This window comes from Salmo trutta, chromosome 4 (genome assembly GCF_901001165.1).
Source record: "Salmo trutta chromosome 4, fSalTru1.1, whole genome shotgun sequence".
In the NCBI taxonomy this organism is placed as follows: domain Eukaryota; kingdom Metazoa; phylum Chordata; class Actinopteri; order Salmoniformes; family Salmonidae; genus Salmo; species Salmo trutta.
In genome coordinates, this window is record NC_042960.1 from 37,697,734 (window position 1) to 37,722,865 (window position 25,132).

The window sequence follows — 25,132 nt, forward strand, 5'->3', positions numbered from 1 at the left end:
TGTTGAAAGGTGAACCTTCACCCCAGTCTGAAGTCCTGAGCACTCTGGAGCAGGTTTTCATCAAGGATCTCTCTCCAAGAAGGCTGTGATGTGCCTTTTACTGAGGAGTGGCTTCCGTCTGGCCACTCTAACATAAAGGCCTGATTGATGTAGTTCTGCAGAGACGGTTGTCCTTCTGGAAGGTTCTCCCATCTCCACAGAGGTACTTTGGAGCTCTGTCAGATTGACCATCGCATTCTTAGTCACCTCCCTGACCAAGACCCTTCTCCCCCAATTGCTCAGTTTGGCCAGGCAGTCAGCTCTAGCAAGAGTTTTGGTGGTTCCAAACTCGTTCCATTTTAGAATGATGGAGGCCACTGTGTTCTTGGGGACCTTCAATGTTGCAGACATTTTTTGTACCCTTCCTCAGATCTGTGCCTCAATACAATCCTGTCTTGGAGCTCTACAGACAATTCCTTCAACCTCATGGCTTGGTTTTTGCTCTGACATGCACTGTCAACTCTGGGACCTTATATAGACGGGTGTGTGCCTTTCCAAACAACGTCTAATCAATTGAATTTACCACAGGTGGACTCCAATCAAGTTGTAGAAACAGGATGCACCTGAGCTCAATTTCGAGTCTCAAAGCAAAGGGTCTGAATACTTATGTAAATAACATATTTCATTTTTTAAATTTTTAATACATTTGCAAACATGTCTAAAAACCTGTTTTTGCTTTGTCGTTATGGAGTATTGTGTGTAGATTGATGATGAAAACATACTTTTTTTACACATATTTCACCCCTTATTTGTGTTGGAACAAAACTACCTCTATACCTCCATTCATTTGTACGGCTTTTCTTCAGACGAGTCCCATGACATGTGGGGGTTGTAGAGCAAAACTGAGAACACCATCCTGTTCACGAGAGTCTCATCCTTCCATAGAGTGGAAGGCCAAATCGTTCGGAAGCTACAGATGTTTTCGTGAGAAGACAGATTTTCAGGATGTCTTCTGGTCTGACAAACAACACTGTAGCTCTGTCACTTTCCACCGCAGATGCGGAAGGGCGACATAGGCGGATGCTGTGGATTGACATGCAAAAAAAACAGATATATTTTTATTGTGTTCATTATATTGACGCACTGGTGCATCAATTGACTCTTAAGGAGTTTACAGAGTAAATTTAACTCCTGAATCAACACTAGAAATGTTACACTGAAAAATCTACACTGGCCAATTTGCTGTGTATAGAATACAGATATAATGTGATCCTGGCGCCATTGGACATGTTGAGGGACAGAGTGCCACGGCTGAGCCTGGCTGAGAGGGACCTTTCTCTGTGATGTGACACCTGACTCCTAGAGAGCCAAACAGTGAGAGAATGGCCGTATTCGAGAGCATCAAATCAAAAATGCATTGTGGGAAAACGGTGATTGACTGACTGATCTACAAATAATAACGAGTAGTTATTTATGATGCAAGGTGATTTATAGATCAGTCAGTTGGCAGTGGCATGCACTGTCAGCTGCAATGTCGAACAAGCCCTAAGTGTTCGACAGGCAAGAAGGATTCAATTAAGGCGTTTTCTAATATCAGTGTTTCTTGATGTCAAGTTACGCCCATTTATGCTCGCCATTGGTCCTTATCCGTTTCTTTCTAGTTTTGACAACAGTTGTTGACAACTGTAGCATTGTGGCTAACCCTAACACCTTTCGTTACCTTAACCTCATTCTCCTAACCTGCCACGCTAATTCTCCTAACCTTGCATGCTAATTATCCTAACCTGCCACGTTAGTTATCCTAACCTGCTCTGTAAAGAAGTAATATGTGTCGAGAACCCATCAGTCTCATAACACCTGTACTGACAATGGCAAGTATCAATGGACTGACCAATAGGAGGCACCAATGGGCGTTTCCTGATATCAAGGAACGAAAAGCTCAAGAAATGCTCCAAATTGCGGTTTTGCAATTACACTATATTGATCCTATGTGTGTGTGTGTGTGCATCTGTCTGTGTGTCTGTCCATGTATGTGTGTGTGCTGTGACCCTTCACGTCTCCCTGATATGTCCCTGCTACGCCCAACCACAGCCTGAGTGACAAGGGGAATTAGCAGAGTTTGTATTTAACAGTGTTTATTAACCCAGTCAAGTGCCCAGCTGTCGTTGAAGGATATGTCACCTAAAAGGCCACGTTCCCTGGCCCATGGAACTAACAGCTGGCCAGTCACAAATGTGGGTTTGGCACTTTGTTTGTTGCCAATGCACCTTACTAGGTCCCAATATAAGGCTTGTCACTTTATAGGGGACAGATTAAGATGTGACATATTCAGCATGAAAAGGATTTTGGGGGGGGGAAATTAAGATTCCATGTGTTTTTGAAAGCCTTTGTTGCCAATTACAACATCACCATAGGAGACAGAATAGGATTAGACTTTGACACGTTGCGTGAAACTAAATTTGAATACATTCCATGTTATGTTTGTGGCAATCTCATTTTCACATGCACTGCAGTACAGTAGGGACATGTCTTTACATGTACAGTATATGTACATGTGTTGCAATACACACCAGAAACATACTACTCCAAACTTGTTTCCCAGTACGAACCTGTTTTCACATATTGTAGGCTTATTTCACAACACACACCAACAACTCTGTCTAAACAATCTGTGCATTGTGTTTTCTGACTCAACCATCTCATGCTGCCAGACTGTTGCCATATGTAAATCAGCCTTAGAACAGAAGCCTTTATAGTCTCTCTCTGCCCTGTTTGAGATGTGGTCCTCCTAGCCACTGCTAGGTCCTGCATCTCTATCCCAGCCTCCCTGCACAGCGGTACACTGCAGATTAAAACACATCTCTCTCTTTGGAGTGGCTAGCAACTGCGATATTAGCACTGTTGAATCCTGGTACATTATAATTGCTTTCCTTTGGAAATATAATTTAACACACTAATTTAGTTGGCCCCAACACGCCATTGACGTTCCTTGATTTGGTCCCAGGCCTTGCTGGGCTGCTCTGTAGCTCCACAAAGCATTGTTGACTCAGATTATGGAGTGCCATTTGGGATGCACACTATGTAGTGCACTACTTTTGACCAGAGCCCTTTGGACTATGTCGGGAATAGAGTGCCATTTCCAATGCATCCATGGCCTGAGGTTAAATGGGTTATTTTTCTGTATTATGTGTAAACAGGACAAAGACAAAACACAGACTACTAGGCTTTTTGCTTTTTCTGATGTCATTGTAATAACACAATTTCAGTCAATTCTTCACAATCTGCAGACTTGATTATTGGATTCTGGCTTTGATTTGATTTTGTTTCAAAGTATAACAAAGCTCAGAGGATAACACATGAATGCTTTATACATTACTTATTTCCAAACTGGTCTTCAAATTAACTTCTTCCTTGTCCAGATATCCAGAATTATATTTAACAAGTGAAGAATGTCGACTCTATCTTGGTTAAGAACTTGAATGCTTCCAAATTGTACTTCATGTGTTAGCGTTTCATTTGCTAGCATTTCATTTGTACCTTATCTCATAGCTGCAAAATCCATGTTTGGGAGGTTTTCGTGTTGATCTAAATTTGCCTTAATTTCAGAGCTAGAGAGCAATGCAAGTGCTGGGAATAAATTAGGCAGAAAGGGCTCATTATTCGCTGTAATTGATTGGGACGTCATGATCTCAGACCTGTGGAATTAATCTAATGATTGATATGATTTGTGATTGATGACTACAGACTTTAATAGCATTCCGTTAATGTATCAATGCTTTCTGAAGGGCACTTCCTGTTTCTGTGCTCCAGCAGGCAGCTGATTAGCTGATGACTTGTGTTCTAGAATTTGTCCCAAATGGCACATCATTCCCTCCCGTCAAAAGTAGTGCACTATGCAGGAAATAGGGTGCCATTTGGGACAAAGACAAACAGACTAGTGTTCTTTTCTACTCAGCAGCCCCTGCAGCAATTGGAACCCAACTACTATAAACCTGTCCAACAGCGTGTGTCTGTCGGTCTCCCTGAGCTGTTCTGCTGCCAATCACCCGTCAACGTACATGTGTTCAACAGCCTTTAACCATCCCGTCTGATAAGGCTGTTTAAGAGTCAGACATTTTCAATGTTAGAGAGCGAGCGAGAGGCAGGCTAGGCCTCCAGGAGTAAACATCAAATCAAATGTTATTTGTCACATGCGTTGAATACAACAGATGTAGACCTTACAGTAAAATGCTTACTTACAAGCCCTAACCAATAATGCATTTAAAAAAATAAAAATAAGAATAAGAAATATAAGTAACAAATAATTAAAGAGCAGCAGTAAAATAACAATAGCGAGACTATATACAGGGGGTACTGGTACAGAGTCAATGTGCAGGGAAACCGGTTAGTCGAGGTAATATGTACAAGTAGGTATAGTTATTTAGTGACTATGCATAGATAATAACAGAGAGTAGCATCAGCGTAAAAGGGGGGGTGCAAATAGTCTGGGTAGCCATTTGATTAGATGTTCAGGAGTCTTATGGCTTGGGGGTTGAAGCTGTTTAGAAGCCTCTTGGACTTAGACTTGGTGCTCCGGTACTGCTTCCCATATGGTAGCAGAGAGAACAGTCTATGACTGGGGTGGCTGGAGTCTTTGACAATTTTTAGGGCCTTCCTCTGACACCGCCTGGTATAGAGGTCCTGGATGGCAGGAAGCTTGGCCACACTACTCTCTGTAGTGCCTTGTGATCAGAGGCCGAGCAGTTGCCATACCAGGCAGTGACGCAACCAGCCAGGAGTCTCCCGATGGTCCAGCTGTAGAACCTGTTAAGGATCTGAAGACCCATGCCAAATCTTTTCAGTCTCCTGAGGGGGAATAGGTTTTGTCGTGCCCTCTTCACGACTGTCTTGGTGTGCTTGGACCATGTTAGTTTATTGGTGATGTGGACACCAAGGAACTTGGTCCTCCTTTTCCTGTAGTCCACAGTCATCTCGTTTGTCTTAACCATGTTGAGGGAAAGGTTGTTGTCCTGGTACCACACGGCCAGGTATCTGACCTCCTCCATATAGGCTGTCTCATCGTTGTCAGTGATCAGGCCTACCACTGTTGTGTCATCGGCAAACTTAATGATGGTGTTGGAGTCGTGACTGGCTGTGCAGTCATGAGAGAACAGGGAGTACAGGAGGGGACCATGCAAGCACCCCTGAAGTGCCCCCGTGTTGAGGATCAGCGTGGTGGATGTGTTGTTACCTACCCTTACTACCTGGGTGTGGCTCGTCAGGAAGTCCAGGATCCAGTTGTAGAAGGAGGTGTTTAGTCCCTGGGTCCTAAGCCTGTTCCCGGGAAAGCAGTATATCCTTCTCGTCGGACTCGTTAAAGGAAAAATCTTCTTCCAGCTCGTGGTGAGTAATTGCTGTTCTGATGTCCAAAAGTTATTTTCGGTCATAACAGACAGTAGCAGCAACATTATGTACAAAATAAGTACAAAAATAAGTTACAAACAATGCAAAAAAACAAACAAAATAACACAGTTGGTTCGGAGCATGTAAAACATCAGCCAACCTCTCCGGCTCAGTTACTTAGAGTGAATGGCAAATTTAAGCTCTGCCCAATGCAGCAGCAGCACTACACTGCAGTGTAGTAACATAGTAACATATGTTTTCTTATCCATCTACTAGCATGCTGTACTACTCAAAGCCTCAGACAGTACCGGCCCACATCATCTTTGATGCATTTTTAATGGCTTCACCCTCTGTTCTACTTTTATCTCTCTGGACTTTGAAGCAGAGTGGTGAAAATGCAGGCTAAGACCTAATAAATCAGAGCTCTTAACAGGACACTAAGGTTGTGGGATTTAGGCTCTGACACAGGCACAAGAAGCCACTGAATGGACTTTCATAGGCAGGGTTGGGTATGTTACTTTCTAAATGTAATCCATTACAGTTACTAGTTACCTCTCCAAAATTGTAATCAGTAATGTGAATTTTGGATTACCCTAATTTAGTAATGTAATTACATTCAGTTACTTTTAGATGACTTTCCCTTTAAGAGGAATTAGAAGAAGACAAATGTATGTTACCAATTGAACGACATCTACTGCAGGGTAAATCAATGTTAAAGTTTACATAGTTGGCCATACAGTTGAAGTCTGAAGTTTACATACACCTTAGCCAAATACATTTAAACTCCGTTTTTCACAATTCCTGACATTTAATCCTAGTAAAAGTTCCATGTTTTAGGTCAGTTAGGATCACCACTTTATATTAAGAATGTGAAATGTCAGAATAATAGTAGAGAGAATGATTTACTTCAGGTTTTATTTCTTTCATCACATTCCCAGTGGGTCAGAAGTTTACATACACTCAATTAGTATTTGGTAGCATTGCCTTTAAATTGTTTAACTTGGGTAAAATGTTTCGGGTAGCCTTCCACACGCTTCCCACAATAAGATGGGTGAATTTTGGCCCATTCCTCCAGACAGAGCTGGTGTAACTGAGTCAGGTTTGTATGCCTCCTTGCTCGCACATGCTTTTTCAGTTCTGCCCACAAATCTTCCATAGGATTGAGGTCAGGGCTTTGTGATGGCCACTCCAATACCTTGACTTTGTTGTCCTTAAGCCATTTGCCACAACTTTGGAAGTATGCTTGGGGGTCATTGTCCATCTGGAAGACCCATTTGCAACCAAGCTTTAACTCCCTGACTGATGTCTTGTTATGTAGCTTCAATATATCCACATCATTTTTCTCCCTCATGAAGCCATCTATTTAGTGAAGTGCACCAGTCCCTCCTGCAGCAAAGCACCCCCACAACATGATGCTGCCATCCCTGTGCTTCACGGTTGGGATGGTGTTCTTCAGCTTGCAAGCGTCCCCCTTTTTCCTCCAAACATAACAATGGTCATTATGGCCAAATAGGCCTATTTTTGTTTGTCAGACCAGAAAACCTTCCTCCAAAAAGTATGATCTTTGTGGCTTCTTCCTTGCTGAGCGGCCTTTCAGGTATTGTCGATATAGGACTCGTTTTACTGTGGATATAGATACTTTTGTACCCGTTTCCTCCAGAATCTTCACAAGGTCCTTTGCTATTGTTCTGGGATTGATATGCACTTTTCGCACCAAAGTATGTTCATCTCTAGGAGACAGAACGTGTCTCCTTCCTGAGCAGTATGACGGCTGCGTGGTCCCATGGTGTTTATACTTGCATACTATTGTTTGTACAGATGAACGTGGTACCTTCAGGCGTTTGGAAATTGCTCCCAAGGATGAACCCGACTTGTGGAGTTTTACAAAATATTCTGAGGTTTTGTATAATTTCTTTAGATTTTTCCCATGATGTCAATCAAAGACGCACTGAATTTGAAGGTAGGCCTTGAAATACAGATACACCTCCAATTGACTCAAATTATGTCAATTAGCCTATCAGAAGCTTCTAAACCCATGACATCATTTTCTGGAATTTTCCAAGCTGTTTAAAGGCACAGTCAACTTAGTGTATGTAAACTTCTGACCCACTGGAATTGTGGTACAGTGAATTATAAGTGAAAAAAATCTGTCTGTAAGCAATTGTTGGAAAAATTACTTAAGATGTCCTTGCCGACTTGTCAAGAACCAGAAATTTGTGGAGTGGTTGAAAAACAAATTTGAATGACTGTAAACTTAAGATTTCAACTGTATATGGATGTTACATTTTACTTCATGGGTTGGTTATGTACTGTGGCTTGCGAAAGTATTCACCCCTTGGCATTTAACCTACTTTGTTGCCTTACAACCTGGAATTAAAATACAAACAAGAAATAACAAGAAATAATACAAAAAAATGTCAAACTTGAGCATGCATAACTATTCACCCCCCCTAGTCAATACTTTGTAGAGACACCTTTTGCAGCAATTACAGCTGCAAGGCTCTTAGGGTATGTCGCTATAAGCTTGGCACATCGAGCTACTGGGATATTTGCCCATTCTTCAAGGCAAAACTGCTCCAGCTCCTTCAAGTTGGATGGGTTCCGCTGGTGTACAGCAATCTTTAAGTCATACCACAGAAAGAGAATTTCCCTGTATTTAGTGTCTTCCATCATTCCTTCAATTCTGACCAGTTTCCCAGTCCCTGCCGATGAAAAACATCCCCACAGCATGATGCTGCCACCACCATGCTTCATTGTGGGGATATTGTTCTCGGGGGTGTTGGGTTTGCGCCAGACATAGCGTTTTCCTTGATGGCCAAAAAAACGCAATTCTAGTCTCACCTGACCAGAGTACCTTCTTCCATATGTTTGGGGAGTCTCCCACATACCTTTTGGCGAACACCAAACATGTTTGCTTGTTTTCTTCTTGAAGCAATGGCTTTTTTTCTGGCCACTCTTCTGTAAAGCCCAGCTCTGTGGAGTGTACATCTTAAAGTGGTCCTATGGACAGATACTCCAATCTCCGCTGTGGAGCTTTGCAGCTCCTTCAGGGTTATCTTTGGTCTCTTTGTTGCTTCTCTGATTAATGCCCTCCTTGCCTGGTCTGTGAGTTTTGGTGGGCAGCCCTCTCTTAGCAGGTTTGTTGTGGTGCCGTATTCTTTCCATTTTTTAATAATGGATTTGATGGCGCTCCGTGGGATGTTCAAAGTTTCTGATATTCTTTATAACCCAACCCTGATCTGTACTTCTCCACAACTTTGTGGTGCCCCTTGGTGCCCCCCTTCTCCGCTTGTTTGGTGGTGCCCCTTGCTTAGTGGTGTTGCAGACTCAGGGGCCTTTCAGAACAGGTGTATATATACTGAGATCCTGTGACAGATCATGTGACACTTAGATTGCACACACATGGACTTTATTTCACTAATTATCTGACTTTTGAAGATAATTGGTTGCACCAGATCTTATTTAGGGGCTTGATAGCAAAGGGGGTGAATACATATGCACGCACCACCTTCATTTTTTTTTTTTTATATATATTTTTTTAAATGTTATTTTTTTCATTTCACTTCACCAATTTGGACTACTTTGTGTATGTCCATTACATGAAATCCAAATAAAAATACATTTAAATTACAGGTTGTAATGCAACAAAATAGGAAAAACGCAAAGGGGGATGAATTATTTTGCAAGGCACTGTAGATATCAATAATAAGTGATATCTGTATCGTTGTAGACTACACCACTGCTGTCATACTTACCTCCAAGCATTTATAAATTGGATAATCTTTGTATGCAGTTGCACCTTTGGAAGACATAGCTTGGACTGTAGCCTACAAAAGCCTATTCTTGCTCTTTTCCCGCGATCCATCAAACACATTTGGAGTGTCATCATAGTGGTCTCTAAATTTTGGTCAGACTCGCTTACGTTGAACAAATTTAAACTTGCGCCTTTTTCCAATGCTGATTTGAATGTCATTGATTAAACAGAGAAGCTTCAAAGACTTGTTTTCGCTAATATCCTTTCTGAATTTCAAAGTAATCCTGGAAGTAATCATCTAGTTTTTAGAAAGTATCTATATTATTATTACAATATTTTTACTGGTAACGAAACTGATTACAATTCTTTTTTTTGTAATCCCTTACATATAACAGATTACATGTAATCCGTTACTCCCCAACCCTGCTCATAGGGATGGCAGGGGCTAGTATTGAGGAGCTCATCAGCATACTGTAGCACAGAGAGAGAGCACTACTATTACGCTCTACAGGAGTGGATTTGAGAACCACACCCCTCCCTGCTCTCTTTCTCTCTCTAACTCCTCTCTCTCTTGGTTAATCCATCCTGACACTGGGTGGCTGCCCTATAGTATGTGCAGGGAGTAGTAGTGAGGCTGGCATAGATCTCCAACAGTTTGCATGGCTTTCCTGAGTAAAATCACATCCGCATCGAATTTGCTTTAATTTTTTTCCTAAACGAGGTAAATCTCAAAAACCAATGTCTTCAAACTATGTGCATTAAGACCATTTCCTTTGCTTGGATTGTAATTATGCAGTTTGTTTGATTTGCTCATCATGAGGACCTCTATATTGTTATTGGGAAGCCTTTCCACGATGGCATGAAGGGGAATTATGTTATAGCTTGAGATTATAATGGAGGCTCTTCAATGACATTGAGCTGCTAATTGCTGATTGTTGTCAACAGACATTTAAATAGAAACCATCTTGAGGGTCCTCTCCTCTCTGTAATTAAGTCATATCTGCAACCTATTCCCTATTTAGTTCACTACTTTTGACCAGGGCCCATAGGCCTCTGGTGAAAAGTATTGCACTCTATAGAAAAATAGGGTGTGATTTGGGACACAGATATGACGGAATTACAGAAAGAGGAGGACCCTCAAGATGGTTTCTATTAAAATGTCTGGTGACAACAGTCAGCAATTAGCAGCTCTATGTCTTTGAAGAGCCTCTACTATAACCACAAGCTATAGCATAATTATCCTTCATGCCACAGTCAGGGCCAGAGAGATCCAGACAACAGACATCTCTGACTGTAAGGATATTGTATCTGCGGTACAGTGTGGGGGTCTGTATCCTGCCTGCTTCCCTTCCTACCTGCCTGACTGGCTGTGTTAAAAGTATAATGTATCTGCTGTAGAGTGGTGGGGGAGATAGGTCTGTGTCATCCCTGACTCGCTGCCAGGCAGTCAGGCTGGCCAGGTTAAGATGTCTGTCATGATATCACTGCTGCTGCTCCTTTCACACTGCAGGGATTTATTTTTTATTTAACCTTTATTTAACTAGGCAAGGAAAGAGGGAGAGAGAGAGAGAGACATGGTTGAAAGAGGAGTCAAAGGAGAAGAAAGAGGAAGCCTTCCCTTAACTGCCAACCTCTCCCTACATTTAGGACTTTCCCACAGTCTTAAACATAAAGGTGCAAGTTGGAACCAAATAAGGTTATTGGGAGCGATGCTATAGGACAAGTGTCATACTCATGCCACAGAGTGCCGAGTGTCTGCAGGTTTTTGCTCCACACTTGTACTTGATTGATAAATTAAGGTCACTAATTAGTAAAGAACTCTTCACCTGGCTGTCTAGGTCTTAATTGAAAGGGGGGGAAAAACCTGCAGACACTAGGCCCTCCATGGAATGAGTTTGACACCCCTGCCATAGGGGACCATTTTAGGGTCTCTGAAGATCCATAAATGGGATGGTTCTTTGAAGAACCATTAAAAAAAATCCCAAATGACAATTGTTTCGGCCCTCCAGGACCATAATTGAATAGCCCTACTGTAGGGTTTAAAGCCTTATTTGCATAATTCCCAGGGCGTCTTTCGAGTGAATTTTAGAGTTACCAGTACCACCCATGATGACTGTGTTTGCTATTGACAGAGACATGATTGTTGCATTCATTCATTTATAGTCTTTGAAGAATTCGGAAGATTTGTAAATGCCGTGTCAAGAACCCCACATGACCAGGAGCTTTTTAAGACTCAAAGTGCTGCTTTGTCAGGCTCTTCCCTACCCTATGATCACGGATTATCATCCTGTCTTTTCTGCCATCGCACCAGAGGAGGCTGATGGGAGGAGCTATAGGAGGGCAGTCATTGTAACGGCTGGATTGGAATAAATAGAAAGGTATCAATCGCATCAATCATATGGAAACAACATGCTTGACTCGGTGCCATTAATTGTGTAGGGCTGGTGAAAGGCTCCTGTCACCTCTGGCTCTGGAATCAAGGGGGGGGGTCGAGTGGGGTGCAAGTCGTCACTCCACTCTCCGTTTTACCGACAGATCAGACATACCCCGATCTTGATATACCACTCATCTTCTCTCAATCAAAGACACAATCTGTCTTCCTATGCTACACTGTTAGCTACTTTGTGATTTTATCAGTAACTCACTGCATTTGTGTCATGATGTGAACAGTATGAATTTGAACCACTACCAAAGTTTAATGGTTTTAAATGAATGTTTTCTATTGTCTGGAAACTCACTTGTAGAATTTGCTTGCAGTAGGTCTCTTAAAAAAGAGGTGCCAAGTTATTCTTCTTTTGTTGATATCAAGTAATGTGAAACCTACTGTAACTCTGGCCCTGATATTAAAATCTGGTCTTGGTATTTTTCATTTAAATGTACGCAGCTTAAATCAACTGATGCTGATGTAATTGTGTTTTCTGAAAACTCAGCAAGTCTGTTCTTGATAAGGATATTTGTATAAATGGTTACAATGTGTATCACACTGACCGAGTGGGGGTGGGGCTGTGGCTATATATAGAAAGATGGGGGTGTGGATATATATGTAAAGACTAAATTCTTTGTAAGTGTGGCAAGTCTGAAACTATTTGTAAACAGTTGGAATTTCTTGCTTTGAATCTTGAGGTTTCAAAGGGTCTCTCTATAACTGTGATTGGCTGTTATAGACACACCCCTCTGCTCTCATGATGCATTTTCTTCTCTGATGCACCTTATGTCTAAACTTCTTTATAGTGAAATGATCTTGATTGGTGATCTCAGTAGGTGTTGGTTAAAGTCGGGTGTCTGATGATTTTAAAATGTGTTGTAATTTATGAATCTTACCCAGTTGTTAACTCACCCACCCGTCCAAATCTCAAATGTCCAGAGAAATCTACCCTGATTGATTTGATATTGACAAATGTTCCACATAAATATTCTGCGATTGGTGTTTTCTGTTATGATTTAAGTGACCATTGTGCTGTTGTTGCTGTTAGAAATACAAAGGTTCCTAAGACAATCCCACACTTTATTCGTAAGAGAAATTGTAATAGTTTTAATGAGCAGGCTTTCTTTCATGATTTCTTTTATTTTGACCGGAGAAAGCTTGAGTTTATTCCTATTTGGAAACTGCCTGGAAATTCTTTCATTATGTTTTTTTCCAAATAGTAAACAAACACGCCCCATTCCGCAGGTTCAGAGTTACAAGCTGTCTTGTATTATTCACAAACGTAATCTAGCCTGAGCTAAGGCAAGGAAATCATGTTCTGATGCTGATTGGCTTCTTTTTAGGCAGCTACGAAACAAGTATTCTTCTCAGGAATATTTGATGTATGTTACCACTGATAACCTGAATGACCCTAGAACGTTTTGGAAGGCTATTAAGTCTATGTCTGGTAACAGGAATGTTAATGAATTACCGTCATGTGTATTGAAGGACTCTTGCTGTATATGACAAAACTGAAATGCTGAATTGTTTCAATGAGCACTTCGTATCATCTGGTAGGCTGTTTGATTCAGTATTCTCTGTCTCTGTACAACCCTGTGTGGATAAACCGGTGAGAGTTGGTCAAACTTTTAGCTTTTTGCCATTCTCAGTGCAGGAGGTACATAAAGCCCTGAAATCCTTACATCAGAGAAAACTTGCAGGTCCTGAACTTCATGATCCCTGATTTGTAAAACTGGCAGCTGATTTCATAGCTGAACTACTTACATATCTATTCAATCTAACCCTGGAATGTAATGAAATTCCAAGGATCTGGAAATCCCCATTTGTCCTACCACATTTAAAAGGGGGAGATCCAACTCTTTTAAATAATTCTAGGCCAATCTCAAAGCTGTCAACCCTGGGGAAAAAACTTGAAACCCTTCTAGTGAACAGCTAAAATAGTTTCTATGTACTAACTCTATTTTATCCATGTTCCAATCGGGCTTCAGGAAGAAGCATAGCACAATTGCAGCAGCCATGAAGCTATTAAATGATATCACTGAAGCCCTTGACAAAAAACAGCTCTGTGTCTCACTTTTTATTGATCTCTCTAAGGCTTTTGATACAGTTGATCATGCTATACTGAGGCAGAGATTGTCAAGCACACTGTGGCTTGCAAAATAATTAATCCCCTTTGCATTTTTCCTATTTTGTTTCATTACAACATGTAATTTAAATCATATTTTTATTTGGATATCATCTCATCGACACACACAAAATAGTCCAAATTTGTGAAGTGAAATGAAAAAAAGAAGTTGTTTCAAAAAAATCGAAACAGAAAAGTGACGCGGGCATATGAATTCACCACCTTTGCTATGAAGCCCCTAAATAAGATCTGGTGGAACCAATTATCTTCAGAAGTCACATAATTAGTTAAATAAAGTCAAATCTAAGTGTCATATGACGTGCCACGTGATCTCAGTATATATACACACACCTGTTCTGAAAGGCCCCAGAGGCTGCAACACCACTAAGCAAGGGGCACCACCAAGCAAGTGGTACCATGAAGACCAAGGCGCTCTCCAAACAAGTCAGAAACAAAGTTGTGGAGAAGTACAGATCTGGGTTGGGTTATAAAAAAATATCAGAAACTTTCAACATCCCACGGAGTGCCATTAAATCCATTATTAAAAAATGGAAAGAATATGGCACCACAACAAACCTGCCAAGAGAGGGCCGCCCACCAAAACTCACGGACCAGGCAAGGAGGGCATTAATCAGAGAGGCAATAAAGAGACAAAAGATAACCCTGAAGGAGCTGCATAGCTCCACAGCGGAGATTGGAGTATCTGTCCATAGGACCACTTTAAGCCTTACACTCCACAGAGCTGGGCTTTACAGAAGAGTGGTCAGAAAAAAACATTGCTTGAAGAAAAAAAACATTGCTTGAAGAAAAAAATAAGCAACTGCATTTGGTGTTCACCAAAAGGCATGTGGGAGACTCCCCAAACATTTGGAAGAAGGTACTCTGGTCAGATGAGACTAAAATTGCGCTTTTTGGCCATCAAGGATAACGCTATGTCTGGCGCAAACCCAACACCTCCCATGACCCCGAGAACACCATCAGCATCATGCTGTGGGGATGTTTTTCCATCGGCAGGGACTGCGAAGCTGGTCAGAATTGAAGGAGAGATGGATGGCACTAAATACAGGGAAATTCTGTTTCAGTCTTCCAGAGATTTAAGACTGGGATGGAGGTTGACGTTCCAGCAGGACAATGACCCTAAGCATACTCCTAAAGCAACACTTGAGTGGTTTAAGGGGAAACATTTAAATGTCTTGGAATGGCCTAGTCAAAGCTCAGACCTCAATTCAATTGAGAATATGTGGTAAGACTTAAAGATTGCTGTACACCAGCGGAACCCATACAACTTGAAGGAGCTGGAGCAGTTTTCCCTTGAAGAATGGGCAAAAATCCCAGTGGCTAGATGTGCCAAGCTTATAGAGACATACCCCAAGAGACTTGCAGCTGTAACTGCCGCAAAAGGTGGCTCTAAAAAGTATTGATTTTGGGGGGGTGAATAGTTATGCATGCTCAAGTTTTCTGTTTGTCTTATTTCTTGTTTGTTTCACACCCAAAAATATTTTGCATCTTCAAATTGGTTGGCATGTTGTGTAAATTAAATGATACAAACCCCCCAAAATCTATTTTAATTCCAGGTTGTAAGGCAACAAAATAGGAAAAATGCCAAGGGGGGTGAATACTTTCGCAAGCCACTGTATCAGGTATGCCTATATCCTGGGAAACATTCTTGTTACTTACAACCTCATGCTATCGTTAGCTCAACCGTCCAATGGGGGGGGGGGGGGGGGATGGACAACGACGACACTGATCCCCATTTCAGGAAACTAGGCATATCTCACAATTCACGACTTCACAGAAGAGCTATTTGAATGTCTTTTTTTATATCAAAATGTGTTTTTTGGTCAGAAATGTTTTCTGGAACATTTGAACTTTCATGTGCCTTAATAATTGTTAAATTACAAGCCTTGTTGGTTAAGCCACAGAAAAAAATCAGCAACCTTCCCACTAGCGATGATTGGCAAAGATAATGAGTGGGCTGGACATGCAGAGAGAGGAGTTTGGATTGTTCTGCCATATAGGTTTCTGTCTATTTGAGCTGGTCAGTCTGTGTTGGTAATCCTGTCAAACTCAGCTTTTTTAAAATGTATCATGTAGTGGAGCTGCATAGGTGTTATTCTCCACTTTCTGTGTGTTGTTCTCCACTTTCTGGAGGTTTGAGTTTTGAAATCAGTGGAATTAGAGTAAGATAGCTAAAGAGATGGAGAAAACACCTGTCTCCGGATTACATTTTCAAACTAAAGGCAACCGGGGAAGGGCATCCGTGACAGGGAGACACGTCCATGACGCATGATGATGTATACCGGTAAGCTGTTCTAGCTAGATACATTTTCAGATATTACACGTTTCTAATTTTGACAGAAAGTGGTCTCATTTCAAGCTAAAGTGTACTGTTAGCTAGCTAGCTAACATTAGCTGGCTGGCTCCCTAGCCAATGTTACATGTATGAAGTTATTATTCATATCCCAGAGCCATTAGCCTTGCTAGTTAGAGCCTAATATTAGTTAGCTAACATTGAACCTGGTTGGTTAGCTCCCAGCAGATTCATGCAGGGTAGAAACGACATGATTTGGCATTAAGTTCATTGTTGTTTAACTAGCTAATGTTAGCATGCTGGCTCGTTAGCTAATGTTACATAGTGTGTAATCTTATACGTTGTTTACCTAGCTAGGTTCATTGTTTATGTAACTAGCTAGCTACATGTCTTTAGCTAAAGTGTACAACACCCATTGAATATGGCCGGTGTCAGTAAACATTGGCAAAAAAGCGTAATGAAATTGTTGCCAGCAGAGCTGGTTAGGCTGTTTTATTGTTATCGAGAGGTAAACAAATCATCGGCCAGAGCATCAACTGTGCGCTCTGAACGCTCCGACAGCGAAAGGAGATGGGTGAGGCAAAAGCTTAAGAGGGTGTGAACGATGCTGAATGGGTGTAGACAAAGAAGAGCTTTTCACTAGATACCAAAATATTCAAAGAACATTTTCTCAAAAGTTAGTTTACAAGTTTATCAACTTTCAAAGCAGAATTACTTTTCCATTGTTCCTCAAATGCAGTGTATGATATACTATTTTGTAGTCTCTACTTTTATCCAATGTAAAAAAACACAATTTCAAATGTTGCTACATAAGACCAAATCCAGGTGGTGAGTCACAAATATTGTACAATCCAGGTATTCAAAGCTCTTAGATGGCTGGAATGGAATAAATGAAATGGTATCACACACATAACCACCAAAAAAGATGGTTTGATACAATTCCATTCACTCCATTCCGGCCATTATTATGAGTCGTCCTCCCCTTAGCAGCCTCCACTGACGTAAATGATATATTTCTGTATTTCATTTTCAATAAGTTTGCAAAAATGTCAAAAAATATGTTCCCACTTTGTCATTATGGGGTATTTTGTGTAGATGGGTGAGATAAAAATGTAATCCATTTTTGAATTCAGGCTGTAACACAACTAAGTGTGGAATAAGTCAAGGGGTATGAATACTTCCTGAAGGCACTGCATATCAGCGTGATTCTGCTCTGCTTCAGAGCAGCTAGCTAGCTATCAATGTAGCTAGCTAGCTATCAATAATAGTCAAATGTAGCCTAATTAGCCTTAATGCATTGCCTAAATGTATAATTTGATTAACTGTGAGAAAAGGCAGAGAAGGTTTTCACGACACGTGTTATGCATGTCTCATACACGAATCATAGATGAATCACACAAATACAGTGGTTCTTCCTTTAACAGTTGTGGGGTACTGCAGCACAGCTTGCGGGGTGCCGCAGAATTCTATGACACATTATTAAAGTGTCAGCCATTGTTGCCAGAATGACACAATTTTCCACAATCGGGCACCATCTACCACAAATGGTCGCAGCATAAGCTCAAAACTTTTAAAGGAAGAACCACTGTACTGTACATGAATGATGAAACATACTTAAAGAACCCATCCCCCATACAATACCTACATTTTATTGTTACATTGTGCTAACTGCCAGGCTTGTGAAGTGAACATAAATGGAGTATGGCTGTTTTCTCTTAGGACACAGTCATCACAGCCAGCTCTCTCTGCATTCACATGGCGTGTCTGGACAGGAATCCTCAGCCTGTCTGTTGCTCTCTGGATGGAGCCTATAATGTGTCCACAAATGGCCCCCTACTCTCTTTTTAGTGCACTACTTTTGACCAGGGCCCATAGGGCTCTGGTCAAAAGTAGTGTACTATAAAGGGAATGGGGTGCCATTTGGGGGGACACTCCCAGGTTGGGCCTTCACCATCACATCTCCTTATACCATTTCAAAAGACACTTCATGGTTTCACCCGTTGCTGAGTTACTGAGGTGGCCAATAGAAGTGAAGAGAAAATGAAGAAGAGGGGAGGCTTGATGGAGAGGCTTCCCGGTACACTGACACAAACCTCCATATCAATAACAGTGTCAAGACATGGGAGAGAAAAAATATTGTTTTAGGTAAATGAATTGAGAAAGTTTAGAGAGCCTCGACCACAAAAGAGCCCCTGCTCATACAGGCACTCTATTGCCTCAGGTGTTCATTGTCTTATAGGTTACTTTGTGGTTCAGAATGGGGATGAACACTGGTTTATAAAAAACTTTGACAAGCATGAGCCGGATCAAGCCTAATTGGTGTGTCCAACTGCCAGATGGGCGGCTCCCATTTCAGACAAGATGAGCAATAGATTCACTTTTTGAAAATGGCATTCCCTGCGTAGTGCACTATTTTTGAAGCACTACACAATTTTTGTGTTGGATGTTATTTGGGACTCAGACAGTCACTATCAGAAATAGCTAAGGCTTGATAATCAAATGGTGATTAAATTCCATCTATTTTGAAATCTTCTTCAAAAGCTTATGGTTGGAGGGAGAGGCCTTTGAATCCCCACTTCAAAGAGCAGAGACATAAACAGAAAGACTGCCTTCATAAGAAAACCAAATTACTAGTGTTACAGAGAAACTTTGGTTTGATCCACATCAAACTATGGTAAACCGTTACACTTAAACCCCAGGCTACAACCTGTGTCTGTGCGTGCATGTACGTTCTTGCTTGTATGTCTTTGTGTGCGTGTATATTCTTTGTGTGTAAGTCACGAGTGTCTTTCCATAAATGTGTCTCTCTCTACGTGACATGTAGGAGAATATAATACATTAGATTAGGTAAAAGATAATACAAAGAAGAAAAAAATGTTTCTTTGTATTTTTTTTGTACCATCATCTTTGAAATGCAAGAGAAAGGCCATAATGTATTATTCCAGCCCAGGTGAAATGTAGATACTGGCCACTAGATGGCTGCAGTGTATGGGCAAAGTTTTAGCCTGATCCAATGAACCATTACATTTCTGTTAAAATTTTGTATCAAGACAGCCCAAATGTGCCTAATTTGTTTATTTATACATTTTCATGTTCAAAATTGTGCACTCCTCAAACAATAGCATGGCATTATTTCACTGTAATAGCTACTGTAAATTGGACAGTGCAGTTAGATTAACAAGAATTTAAGCTTTCTGACAATATCAGATATGTCTATGTCCTGGGAAATGTTCTTGTTACTTACAACCTCATGCTAATCGCATTAGCCTATTTTAGCTCAACCGTCCCGCAGGGGACCCACCAATCCTGAAGAAAGGAAAGGGTTAGGCACTAGGGTTAGCATGAGGTTAAAATTATTGTTAAGGTTAGTGTAAGGGTTAAAATCAGATTTAGTGACCACTGTGCAGAGCTGCATTCAGAACCAAGATTCATGATGAAAAACGCTAACCTGCAGACTAGAACACAAACATAGCCTCCTCAAATGTGAAATGTGTTGTTTTACAGGGATTAGCTCCATCAGTGGAGGAATCTGCAACGCAATTAACCTGCCGTGAGCACAGCAAAGCCTGCTCTCAGATTCCTGCTGTATGGCACCAGGCTGGGGGCCAGGGTGGATGACACAGGCAGAAGTGGGGCTCAGGGGCTGAACAGGGTATGGTAGTAGGTGCCAGGCGCACCGATTTGTGTCCAGAACTGCTCACTACTGGAATTTGTTCACTGCCTGTATGGACCCTTAGGGATTTTTCCTCTGTTAGCTAGGGGTCACCTGCACACACACAGACTGTGTCATTATGAATAGGAGCTAGCTGTCTGTGACGAAGCCCCAGAGTGAGATATAGCAACATATAGGCCACCAAGAGGTAAATGGTGACTCTAAATAAAAGACTAACAGACTGTAGAGAGGGACTGTTGAATTAGCTTGCTTACAATAGGCTAGTTGAAAGACGTAGGCTGTGCCCCAAATGGCATCCTATTCCATATGGGCCCTTGTCAAAAGATGTGCACTACATAGGGAATAGGGTGCCATTTGGGACACCACCGTATGCCTAGCTGCTGAAATGCAATCTCTCCCTTGAGAAGCTCCCAGTTCTCTGGTGAACAAAGTAAGAGACAGCTTGTTCAAGGAATGAAAGGAATGAATTATCAATGAAAGAAGGATGGGTTCACCAATTCATAGAAACTGGCCTATTTTCTTTCTTTCATTTGACTACTTACACTACCTTTAAAAAGTTTGGGGTCCCTTAGAAATGTCCTTGTTTTGAAAGAAAAGCTCATTTTTTGTCCATTAAAATAATATCAAATTGATCAGAAATACAGTGTAGACATTGTTAATGTTGTAAATGACTATTGCAACTGGAAACTGCAGATTTTTTTATGGAATATCTACATAGGCGTACAGAGGCCCATTATCAGCAACCATCACATCTGTGTTCCAATGGCACGTTGTGTTAGCTAATCTAAATTCATCATTTAAAAAGGCTAATTGATCATTAGAAAACCCTTTTACAATTATGTTAGCACAGCTTAAAACTGTTGTGCTGATTTAAAGAACCAATAAAACTGGCCTTATTTAGACTAGTTGAGTATCTGGAGCATCAGCATTTGTGGGTTCCATTACTTGCTCAAAATGGCCAGAAACAAAGACCTTTCTTCTGAAACTCGTCAGTCTATTCTTGTTCTGAGAAATGAAGGCTATTTCATGTGAGAAATTGCCAAGAAATTGAAGATCTTGTACAACGCTGTGTACTACTCCTTTCACAGAAGAGCGCAAACTGGCTCTAACCAGAATAGAAAGAGGTGTGGGAGGCCCCGGTGCACAACTGAGCAAGAGGACAAGTCCTCAACGTCAACAGTGAAGAGGCGACTCTGGGATGCAAAGAAAAAGCCATATCTCAGACTAGCCAATAAAAAGAAAAGATTAAGATGGGCAAAAAACACAGACACTGGACAGAGGAACTCTGCCTAGAAGGCCAGCATCCCGGAGTTGCCTCTTTACTGTTGACGTAGAGACTGGCGTTTTGCGAGTACTATTTAATGAAGCTGTCAGTTGAGGACTTGTGAGGCATCTGTTTCTCAAACTAAACACTAATGTACTTGTTCTCTTGCTAGCTCCTATTTCTAAGTGACTCCAAACTTCTGAACGGTAGTGTATATCCCTTTTGAAAACAAATTAATGCTTTCATTAAGCCACACACTGTATACTATCTTTCATGCGGAACATTCACAAATAATTATGCTTTCATTCCTTATCTTGAGAATAATATACTTTGATTTTCCTAAGCAGGCAGGCACAATATAAAGTTGAATTGCAGTTGCTTTATTTAACCTCTTGAATCTTTAAGTACTGCATTAACGCCAAGTTACGAAACAAATATAGCTTTCTGTCTAAAACTGAGGTTGTTATTTAAAAAACTACAGGGATACTATAGATAGTGGTTTTGGGTGAAGTATGCTAATATTACCGTGGGAGATGGGGACTCATGGAGAACACAAACAGGCACCTTGAATCTACATGCTCACAGACAAACTCTCAACTTGGCAACTCAGTCTCACCTTAGTACAGGTATCTCAGGGCAAAGATTGGCCAGAGGACAACTATTAGAAGCGCTAGTCTTTAGTCAACGCTCTGTGACTGCTTGTGTGTTTGTGCGTGTGTTTACTTTGACCAGGTGGGGTTACTTTGTTAACAGACAGAAACAGTTGAATTCAGAATTTGCAATTCTAACAAGACCAGACATACAAATCTGGCTCTAGATAAAATAACACCTAGAAAACTGAGAATCGCTTTAATCACCAAAATATAAATTCATCCAATACCAACTTTCCATCAAATTCTTTGCACTTGACCACTTCTGCTATATAATACATTTTCAGAACAACAAAACGAAATGCAGTAAAGAGCCACACTTACCCATTTCAAGGTCCAAATGAAAAATACACAATAAAGGAAACTCCTCAGGAAATAAAACTTGTCTTTGAAACTGCTGTCATTCCTCAAAAATACATACAAGATTCTACTCAATATCCTTTAGTCCTTTAGCACAAAACCTCAGACAGTTTGAAGTCAGAGAGAGAGAGAGAGAGAGAGAGAGAGAGCCCAGTGTGGTGGGGACTAGCCACTACAGGTGGAAGGAAAGAAACTGGGAAAGAAGGAAGGTTGCAGCATTTCAGGTTGGCTGCTAAGTAGTCTAACTCTGGTTGTGTTTTTTACTCCTTTGCCTCGAGCTGTCTGGCCCTCTCCTTACTGTGCTGTGTGAAATGGCCACCGTCTGTAAAGATTCCACTGAATCCTACCAACGGTGTGGGAGCCTTGCTGGGGTCACTGGAGCTCGATCTCTCCTGGGACACTCTCCAATGAATACCCACAGAGTTCTGAACAGGCCAGCAAAGCCACTGCCAATGCTATACTGTGACGTCACAGGTGTTGAGTTTCAAGCCAGGGTTTTGGGGGAGGTGTTTTCAGGGGTCTGAGCCAATGAGAGGGTTCGTTGCAGGTTTGATTTTACACAGGTAGAACCAGACTCCTCCACCTCTCTCCCACTTAACCTGGCACTGAGCGGCCGAGAAGGAAAGAGAAGACAGAGAGACAGAGGGGTTGGGTTGGGTGGGGGTTTAGCAAAGCATGTCTTGAGTATGTAGAAGTCGTTATTTGCCTGAAAACACGCAGACTGACTCTCTCTAACCAGCTGGAACGCTAATCCTGTTTGTGAGGTGAAGGAGTTTAATAAGAGCACTCATTGATTTTCAGTTTAAACTCAACCTGTCTGAACAAATAGAATAGAGCTACAGTAAAGACCATTCAAATAATGGTACAGACACACCGAGAAATCTGACTATGGTAGGTACTTAGCACAGCAGGAGGCCATTCCCTCTTGCTAGAACAAAATACTTCCCTACAGTGTACCAACCTGGTACAGACAAATCTTCCGTGTCTACTTGTAGAATCGCAATGCTCTTCAGTGGTTGAGGTCTTGACTTTGAGCCAATCAGAGAGCACGAACCTCCACGTGGGGGAGCCTAGAGATATGACAAGAAAAATGGAAAAAGTAGGGCCTTTTCCTTGTGTAATCCACCCCTACTATGAGAATAAAACTCTTGATGTACTGGACTCATGATGGATCTCCTCTCTCTCTTTCCTTTGCAACTTGCTCCAAGGGATGGATGACTGGGATATCCGGCTGGAGCAATACATGAATTTACATATTTTATTAAATTAAAGAAGCCAATAAAGCAAACTGTTGGGGCATTTCGATTTTTATACTCCAGTTGAAAATACAAAAACAAAATAGCAATGTGACTTGTATTAACACTATTTCAATGTTTAACATTGTGTTAACACCATTTCACAATAATGTTTTCTGAACAAACAAAAAAATCATCTTAGCCATTAACTATGAATCATTCTATAGTTCAGATTAAATCATTTGGTGTCATAAACCAACAACAAAGAATGCAGAGAACAAGGTAAAGCAATTGTACCAGTGTATTTAGATTGCCATTATGGAGACTCCTATTGGATAAATGTGGCAAGACCACTTGTTGCAACCAACAAATGTTGGGCTAGTTTTAAGGACTTCTGGGTGAGTTTTGAGTGGTAATTTAACTGGAAAATGTAGCTAGACCTGCCAACCATGTGCAGAATAGAGCTTTTTTTTCTAGAACAAGTCTTTACATCTTGTACATCTAGCTAAGGCATTTTGTGCTTGAATAAGTTTTTGTTTTGTTAGGTTCAGTTTGATAAAGTACACCTGCTCATAAGTTAGCTAGCTACTGTAGGCAGTCACATACACTATATACAAAAATATGTGGAAACCCATTCAAATTAGTGGATTTGGCTATTTCTGCCACGCCCGTTGCTGACAGGTGTATAAAATCGAGCACACAGTCATGCAATCTCCATAGACAAAGATTGGCAATAGAATGGCCTTACTGAAAGCTCAGTGACTTTCAACGTGGCACCGTCATTGGATGCCACCTTTCCAACAAGTAAATTCATCAAATGTCTGCCCTGCTAGAACTGCCCCGGTCAACTGTAAGTGCTGTTTTTGTGAAGTGGAAACATCTAGGAGAAACAACGGCTCAGTGATGAAGTGGTAGGCCACACAAGCTCAATGAACGTGACTGCCTAGTGCTAAAGCACGTAAAAATTGTCTTTCTTTGGTTGCAACACTCAATACTGAGTTCAAAACTGCCTCTGGAAGCAAGGAAGTGCAGGCTGTTTGTCAGGAGCTTCATGAAATGGGTTTCCATGAAAGAGCAGCTGCACACAAGCTTAAAATTACCAATGTGCAATGCCATGCGTCGGCTGGAGTGGTGTAAAGCTCACCACCATTTGACTCTGGAGCAGTAGAAACACATTCTCTACAGTGATGATTCACGCTTAATCATCTTGCAGTTCGACGGACGCTACCTGCCCATATGCATAGTGCCAACTGTAAAGTTTGGTGGAGGAGGAATAATGGTCTGTGGCTGTTTTTCATGGTTCAGGCTATGCCCCTTAGTTCCAGTGAAGGGAAATCTTAACGCTACAGCATCCAATGATATTCTAGACGATTCTGTGCTTCCAACTTTGAACAAACAGTTTGGGAAGGCCCTTTCCTGCATGACAATGCCCCTGTGCACAAAGCGAGGTCCATACAGAAATGGTTTGTCGCGATCAGTGTGGAAGAACTTGACTGGCCTACATAGAGCCCTGACCTCAAACCCATCGAACACCTTTGGGATGAATTGGAACACCAACTGCGGCCTAATTGCCCAACATCAGTGCCCGACCTCACTAATGCTCTTGTGGAAATCCTTTCCAGAAGAGTGTAGGCTGTTATAGCAGCAAAGGAGGGACAAACTCCATGTTAATGCCCATGATTTTGTAACGAGATGTTTGACGAGCAGGTGTCCACATACTTTTGGTCATGTAGTGTACACTTCATATGAAAAGAATGGGGTGGTAAATGCAGCAAAATGCACAGAACACTAAATGCTTTAACAAGCTAGCTATCTAGCAAGATGAAGAAATAATGCAATTCACTCTCCATTATCCCATATTACCAGTGCCAGTTCGCTTGCAAGCTAATGTTAGCAAAATGGTTAGCATCGTCAGTTAGCATAACAGAGCTTGCTAGCTACTTGACAGCTAACTGGCAGCTGCTTCGTTACATT

At 41.3% G+C, this 25,132-nt stretch overlaps 1 protein-coding gene across 6 annotated transcripts in view; it reads right to left on the reverse strand.

Moving 5' to 3' along the window:
- The window catches only part of LOC115192316 (receptor-type tyrosine-protein phosphatase F-like), a 435,047-nt gene that overhangs the window by 317,995 nt on the left and 91,920 nt on the right, over nucleotides 1–25,132 (reverse strand). For 3 of the 6 annotated variants that reach the window (XM_029750671.1, XM_029750670.1, XM_029750667.1), the window contains exon 1: nucleotides 21,888–22,352. The exons of 1 other annotated variant lie outside the window; for it this stretch is intronic. The gene's annotated coding sequence lies outside the window, so the exon portion shown is untranslated. Of the gene's footprint in view, nucleotides 1–21,887; nucleotides 22,353–25,132 lie in introns of those variants that run through there. 2 more of the 6 variants (XM_029750673.1, XM_029750672.1) reach the window with 1 other exon arrangement.